General features: G+C 37.2%; 1 pseudogene; it reads left to right on the top strand.

The window, feature by feature from the left end:
* Positions 1–1,391: 1,391 nt before the first annotated feature.
* Positions 1,392–1,475, top strand: LOC148130431 (small nucleolar RNA U3; annotated as a pseudogene).
* The last annotated feature ends 7,106 nt before the right edge of the window (positions 1,476–8,581 follow it).

The following is an 8,581-nucleotide window of genomic DNA, read 5'->3' as shown; positions in this document are numbered from 1 at the left end:
TTTTGTCCCAGGTTTCCAGCCTATCAAACTAATTTTGAATCTTAGACTTTTACTATATTAGATATCTTTTCAGCTCGGATCTTCACTGCAGTCATGAATAAAAAGATGGAACAGCCCATGGCTTTAAAAAGATTTGGGAGCTTTATCAACCTTGGTAACTTTAAGATGTGTGGATTTCAACTCCCAGAATTCCCCAGTCAATATTCTGATTGTTGAAGTTTCCAAGATTGACAACCTCTGATTTCTTTCTTTCTTTCTTTCTTTCTTTCTTTCTTTCTTTCTTTCTTTCTTTCTTTCTTTATTTATTTATTTATTTATTTTGTCAAGCAATTATAAGATAACAGGTATAAGTATAAACATAATTATGGATACATGAAATGGATACATATAAGAAAAATAAAAGAAATAAAAATAAAAAAGGAACAATAGGACAGGGATGGTAGGCACGTTGGTGCGCTTATGCATGCCCCCTACAGACCTCTTAGGAAAGGGGTGAGGTCAATAGTAGACACTCTAATGTTAAAGTTTTTGGGGTTTGGGGAAGAAACCACAGAGTCAGGTAGAGTATTCCAGACATTTGCCATCTGTTACTGAAGTCGTATTTCCTGCTATCAAGTTTGGTGCGGTTTACCTTGAGTTTGTATCTATTGTGTGCTCTTGTGTTGTTATGGTTGAAGCTGAAGTATTCATTGACAGGTAGGACATTGCAATGTATGATTTTATATACTATACTTAGATCGGACCAAAAGCGGCGCAGTTCTAGGTTTTAGCAAAAATCTAGGGTTTAGCAAAAGTAGTTGGATACTGTTGCTCAAGCATATGTGTACCAAAATAACATAATTGTCAAGCCATTCACTGACAATCTCTATCAGGCTAATGAACTGGAATCCTCCCAATTTGATGTCTGAATTATCGACATGACTAATATAATTTCCATGATTTCAGCAACTGAAAAGAACATAATTGTTCATTCATTGTTTCACACAGGTGGTTCTTCTCTATATGCATCGTGTGAACTAGCTGACCTAATGACAGTGTGACATATTCCTGAGGCAATTGAGTAACATCTCCCAGCTAGTGTACATCAGTACAGAGATAATTGTCAGTTCATATGCAAAGAGTAAAATCTAATTAATGAAGGGGATCTGGCTGATTCTTGTTCCCTGTGTTCCTTTTTAAGCCTAGACATATGTATGTAGACAAGACATTTGTAAACATGCCTTTTACAAATATTATAACACTTGTTTTCTATAAACCAACTAATTTTCAGTCAATATAATACACAGTTTAATTTCCACTGAATTGCTTTCTGAATCAATCTATTGAATAGATTTATACTAGACAGTTGTTGTTACTCTAAATTTGGATCGGCAGCTCTAGGATATATATCTAGGACTATACTTTCAGGGATCATTTCTATATTATCCAACTAGAGAAATGCACTCGAAAGTGATTGGCTGAGGATGAGGTCCCTATTGTTAATTTGTTCCTATGGTCAACAACAGTACAATGCTGTTACCGCTGTATGGCACTTTACATTATCTCCCCTGATGATGTAGCAGAGCTAAATATAACATCTGCAGAAGAGTTCCTTTCTATATTTAGAACTCCAAAAGTCTATGTTCAGCACAAAACTCAGTTAAACTCTGCTTCAGGGGTCAGATCTCAAAGTACTATTAGAAAGGTACCCTTATGCCGGAAACCAAGCATGTATGATAATGAGAGGTTGTGCTGGGCCTAAATTATATTGTTTTTCCACACGGGCTGGCAGAATTCAATCACAATTCTTCCTGAGATGGAGGAGATTGCCAGCTTCCTAGGGTATATGATAGGTGTTAGGATGCCAGAGGTTCAGCATGTCATTCTCTGAACACAATGAAGTATGCCTGGGGAGATTGGCTCCATGTCTCTTGTACATCATGCTGTTCTGCTTATTGCATGAACAACTTCATCTTCTTTTCTCTACTTCTGCCCTCTATTTTATCATTACCTATTATTATGCAAAAGTCAAGTTGCTGATTACTAGTGCGGCATGGGCCAACTTCCCTCTAATGTTTAACAAGGAATCACACTCTCACATCACAGTTTCTGCTGTTGATATTCTTACATGTAATTATTTGAATAACTGGAATTTATATATAGTTCTTAAAAGCAGGTATTTCAGATATTTGAACAAGCAGCCTCAAGATAGAATTGGAGAGGTGGAAGCGATCTTGGAGGTCTTCTATTTCAATGCCCTGCCCAATACAGGAATTCTTCAGCCATTCTGGACAAATGGCTGCCCAAATGATATCTTTTCCCAAAAATCTCCAGTGATGGAGCACCCACAACTTCAGGGGGCAAGCTGTTCACTACTTAATAGTCTCATAGTCACAAAATTCCTCTTTAGTTCAAATTTGAATCTCTTGCTGTAAATTATCTTACCCTGTAGGTAAAAATAATCTAGAGTGAATACATTTATTCCTTCTTTCCTGTGGCATCCCTTCACGTATTGGAAGATTGCTATGGTGTCCTTTCTTTAAGTTAAACTTACCAGGTTCCTTAAAATGCCCTTCATAGGATTCAGTCTCCAAGCTCCTTATTATTCCCTTCCCCCTCTTTCTGCATCTAGTTAGCATCTTTTTTATACTGTGGCAACTAGAACTGGAAACTGTACTCCAGGCGTGGTCTGTCCAGAGCAGCACAGACCAGTACTAGCAATACTAGCATTTTCATCAATCATTCGTGGAGCAATAATTCTTGCTATTTTTCCCTTTTAGATAATTTCAAAGGCTCTTTGAACAATAATCACAAAATTGCAATTTTTTCTTCCTTTCCTCTCCCCTCCTCTCCTTTCCCCTTTCCTTTCCCTTCTCTTTGCCCTCCCTTCTTCTTCCCCAAAAAGGCACAACTAGAGAAGTAACAACTAGAGATAGATAAGATTAAAGCCAATAACAAAAATAAATAAAAAACCTGAAATTCTAACTTAATTAACTTAACTGAAGCAGATATCATGGTGATCATAATCTTAATAAAGATAGACAAAATATAGAAAAGCAAAGGATAGGCTTTGAAAGCATATATTCACTCTTCAATCTAAGCTGCCAGGATTCATCTGCTTGCAACATTACATCAGCATTATTATATAAAGTATTTGCTGTGTTGAAGCTGCAATGGTCACTAAACTGCATGCTAAGCTTTCAAACTTGGGTGGCATTATCAGTAACGTGGGAAGTATGTTCCATGCATGTATTTATTTTAACAGTGATGCTCTTGGAAAGTAAAAGGGACAACTGAAATAATCTGTTTCTGCAAAGTTTACATAATTGGGTGGCACATTTTTATTGTAGTTCACATATGCATAGAAGAAGTATTATTCTTCCTTGGAAAATATAGATAAACAAGGAAGTAATAATCCAAAGAATGCTGGGAAAGAGCAGTCAAGAAAGAAAGAAGGGACAGAGCGATGGAGGGAAATAGGGAAGAAAATTATTGATAATCAGAAGTGTATTCATTCTGCCATGATTCTGCTGGGAATTCTAATCCAATCGTCACTTTTATGTTGCTTCTGATGCTTGCCTCCAAGGGTCTAAAAACTTCAGTTTCCTCCTAGAACTTGGGCTGGGATGTTTTAGCCTCCTTCACCCTTTTAGGTGGAATACATGATATGTTAATATATCTGTTGCGTTTTACAGTATGTAACGTTGTATACTCCTTTTTAATATAGCATCATTAGCTTTTAAAAGCTGCCCATTTTAGAGGTGGCTGGTCTAGAATTGAACAAATAAATTAATTAAACATGAAGCCAACCTAAAAATCTTGTTTTGGATAAACAGAACAAAGGGTTTTGCAATTCTTCCTGTCACTTAGATAAAAAGGGAAACCTTTTACCCAATTAAAAAGAAAGGAAATGAAACAAAAAAAAGAACCAGCCAGAATTTTCACAATTTTATTATTGAAACCACTTCCCTTTCCACTAAAAAAATGTCTAGCCACTCATGATACACAACTCAGTGCCATGTGGTTGTCAGAGGCAGAAAGCACGCACCAGACACTGGTGTGTGTGTGTGTGTGTGTGTGTGTGTGTACCTGCCAGAACTAAGAAAAATCATTCCATTTTTACAAATGAATTACTCCCTTCAGCCAGTGAATAAAACAGGAAAAAAAAAGGGGGGGAAAAGAGAGAATCAGAATAAAAATAAATATGCATATGTACATATCCATAATATCCATAATCCATACATATTGTGGATTGTGCGTGAAAGAATACAGTCCAGAAAATTGGACCATAGACATTTGGGTAAGATGGAACAAAATGCAACAGACAGACTGGATTGCCTAGTTGCACCCAGTGAAAAGCCCTAACTTGGATGAGGAACAAGAATACTCAGTTGGAGGTTGCCTACATCGGACCAAGTTGAGGAAGACATTATCCCTATCCTTTCTTACTGTTTGGCAAGCAGGAAGTAAGAGTCAACCCTGAGCAAGGACCCCCAAAGGTGACTGATGTGTCTGGGTAGCAAGTGTGCTCAAATAATGTTATAACTTTCCACCCAACATAGACTAAAACATCTCCCCTCCAAATACAAAAGAAGTAGCAGGTTAGTCACCCTGTAACACATCTATGGGAAAAGATATTGCTTGACAATTCTCGGTCGTAATATGTTATTATTATTATATCTTAGTAAACTCAATGAGATAAGAGGTTACATTTATAAGGGACCCAACTAGTCCCTGACATTTCTACACATTTGACAGCTTTTAAAGCTTTTCCTTGTCATATTCTTTTTGAGCAGGAAATATATCCATGGGCATAAACTAAAATATTTGGATGGTTGCTCAGATATGCAGCAACAAACAAACTCTGGACAAAACCAAGTGTTTGCTATTGTGACTCAACTCATTAATTTTTTAAAAGAATTTTCTGTTAAAGAATTCTGAAGTATAATCTGTTACTGCAAACAGTTGCTCAAGTGTCTGTGTGTAGGGTAATGAATTTCCTTATCTTAGTTCAGCCAAGGCATTTCTACTTTAGAATGATCAGAAAGCAAGTAAGAAAAAATATTTGTAATTGTACTACTATTACTACTACGACTATTATTATTATTATTATTATTATTATTATTATTATTATTATTATTATTATTATTATTATTATTATTATTATTTTCTGGGCTGACTTTTTATATATGCATGGAAAAATCCTAAAACCAGCATTCATATGTACCTTATTATGGTTGCAAGCTTGTATACTCTTACAAGACTTGTCTCCCCTGAATATTATAATTTTCACGCAATGATACATTATCATTGGGCAAATGGTCTTTAAAATGAGAGGCAGATACTGAGGAAACTATTGCAGATATGAGTCTTGTACTCCTACTCTCCCTCCTAACCACTTGAGTGGACTTCCTATTGCAGAACTTCCAGTCCTTGCCTCAGATTTTCCACTCATTCATCTGTCTTCTGGCAGAATTTTTGGTCTTTCTGAGTGGGTTATAAATATAACTCCTGATCAGAAACATTTCACTGGCACTATGGGCACCCGTTTTAGTCAGCCACTTTGCATAAGTAGGTGACTGCATTGTGTACAAGGCACCACAAAGACTCTAAATAAACACTGCAAAATATTTTGCTTGCTGCCTCTTGCTTTCTTCTGAGAGAGACAAGCTGCTATATTGGGAGTGAAACAACGAAAAAGAAAAGGGTATCATGCACTTTCCATGGAAGTTACATCAAAATAATAAGAAAGGATAATAGTTATGAAACTAACCACTTTGACCATAGTCTACTAAAATATTTTTACTTCATTCTTTGGTTAAAAAGTGATCACTGAAATATTGCACAAAGCTGCAAGGCAATGGGGGAAAAGATCAAATATTTATTTAAAAAAGCAAGAAGACAAGAAGAAAAAAAGTGAATATAATTGAACAGGAAAAAAATGTAGGATTTAGATAGAGAGTCATTTTGGAGGATATCAAATGATTTGTCAATCCACACAATGAATGTGTGAATGATTTTCAAATCAATAAATCATAGCAAAAATCTAAACTGGATTTTAAGGGGGAGGTAAGATATGGGTATTTGGCAGAGATGCAACATTTTGTCCACATCGTGGTATATGTTCTAGGCCCTCCACCTATTAATTGTCCTGATTGGATAGATCTCATTTAATGAGAAGTCCCTGAAAGGCAAAGCTCTCATTCCTAAGGCCCACAGCTAACCACAAATCTTCCAATGTGCTCTGTTCTCCCCATATCTCCTCTGGCTAATCACATTTACAGGCCATTTGGAGCTTCTCCTGTGTGATAAGGTTAAGGTTTTCAAGTTGCTGCACACACAGCTTTCTTTTTAAGGCAGGGATCCAGAGAACAAGAAATGACAAAGTGCCCTGGGCAAAAATATCAACCAATTTGTGATGAAACCAGCTATTCTTGTCCCAGCAGATTTTCTACCCTGGGCCACTAACAGAATACCATCTGACGTATATTACATTTCTTTATTTGCACAGAACAGTTTGACTGCAACAACTATTAGTAGCTACTGTGGCAGGAAGAAGTGGGCGGAGGGAAAGAAGTCTCAGTTACCTCCCTCCTGCGGTTATTACACAAACTGCTTTCATCTGAATAGTTCACGATCTGAGTGTTGACACAGAGAGAAGCTGAGAAGCAGAGAAATTGCTCCTGACAGCATTGAACAGCTTGCCTTTCAATACTGGTCCTCAGACTCATCTTCCTCTACACCCAATTTTTACCAGAAAGAGGAAAGAACAAGCCATGAGTCATCACCAGGGAGCTGGTGCTGACTTATATTTTCACTTAAGTAAAAGACTGCAGAGGTGAAAGTGCTTTCTTTTTCTACTTTTCCTCCTGGTATCAACACAAATTCTTTTTTCTCGTAGTATTTTGCTCTTTCCCTATCCTTTCACACCCTTTGAAGCAGTCTTTTATTGATACTGTTCATTATACCAGCAGTTATCCAGTCCTTTCTCTTTAAGCCACCATAATCCCAGCACAGTTATATGATATATACATTTTGCAAAGGTTTATTTCCCCTTTACGGAGTATGGTAACGTGACCTTCACAGCCTTGTTTGCTTGTTGGTAAATATTTTCAACACAGACACAAAGGCAGTACCTGTAGTTTAGGAAGAAGGACAAAATAGGCATGCTAGCAGCTTTTTATCTACCAAACCATGCTCTCAAAGTAGTCATTGGAGCACCAGGAAGGCAAGACCATTTATTAGTCATAAAACTTCTTGCATAGAGTTATGCCATCAGGACATTATATCACCCTAGCAAGGACTGGGTTCTGCTAATATTTGCCACTGCAGACAGAGACAGCTGCTATTCAAGATAAAAGCAAAGGGATTTTCCGTTTCAGTTCTTGGTTGTCTTCTGGTCTTTTAGTGCAAGCCATGTGTCTTGCTGCTCTGGCGAAAGTAATGTTTCAAACAAGGCCATGAATGGGTTTTCAGGGCTAGTTTGAGACAATTGCCTTCCAGACAATTAAGAAAAAAAAATCTCCAGTTCTGTTCCACATATAGAAGATAACCTGCTTGGCTGCTAATTTAAATGGAGTATGTAACTAGGATTGAACCTCAAGCTACAATCAGAGAGAGTACTACCTGGTTAGGGGTGCAAAGGCAAATGATCATGAAATAGTAAATATTCAGCAGATTAGAAATGTGCTGTATGTTCAACCAACACCAGGAAAATAAAAACCGTGTCCACTTTCATGCTGGAAAGGCATGGACAAGCCAAGGCAATCCTGGTCAGAGCAGCATTCTTTCTTTGTATGTTTGAAAACATCTTATAGTCAGGAGTCGGCTTACTAGACTTCCCTGGAAAAAAAAACACGTATTTCTGGGCCATAAACTTTTCCCTGAAAAAAACAAACATATTTCTGGGCCATAAACTTTTCCCTGAAAGAATAATGAAAAAAGAGAATAGTGGTAGCTGCATCTGGATCTACCTTCATACATATCCCAAAATATAGAGTAAAGCAAAACAAAACTGGGGAATCTTTTACCTTCATAGTCAAAGGTATAAGCAGAATTGTACCATCCCAAAATTAAAATCTCTTCAGTGAAAGGTGGTAGAAATGGAAGCTGTGAAGATTTTCCTAGCTTCAGGCCAAATAAAGTTCTTAAGAAAACCCAAGTGCAAAGGACTAGTTCCAAGCAAAACAAGGAGTGCAATTACTCTGAACTTAATCAACTAGAAGTGGAAAATTGTATAATGTAGGAATGATTCTATTATTGTTGTTTTTTTCTCAGGGCTCTTCCTTACAACATGTCCTGTAGTTTCTTTAGATGGTAACAAAGCATTTGTGCCCCAATTAATGATTACTATCCTGCCAAAGGCACAATGCTGGCAAATGGTGGTGTTCTTTTATGGTGTACTAAGTTATGTTGAGACCTGTGAATGCTGGATTTCCCTAGAGGTTTGCTTCTCTTCTACTAAACAGGGTACTTTCAGCCAGTGGGAGCACATCTCCCAATCAGTCTTCATAAGATGTTATAGGGATTGAGAAATGCTCTGGTTTTGCACAGGTTGTGTTCAAAGAGTTTATCGGCTGGTAGTCTCTTTTGGGACAATAAA

The sequence above is a fragment of the Notechis scutatus genome, chromosome 5 (assembly GCF_049901735.1).
Source record: "Notechis scutatus isolate UNSWTSFEM ecotype Mainland chromosome 5, rNotScu1.2, whole genome shotgun sequence".
Taxonomy (NCBI): Eukaryota; Metazoa; Chordata; class Lepidosauria; order Squamata; family Elapidae; genus Notechis; species Notechis scutatus.
This window is presented reverse-complemented; position numbering and strand designations above follow the sequence as displayed.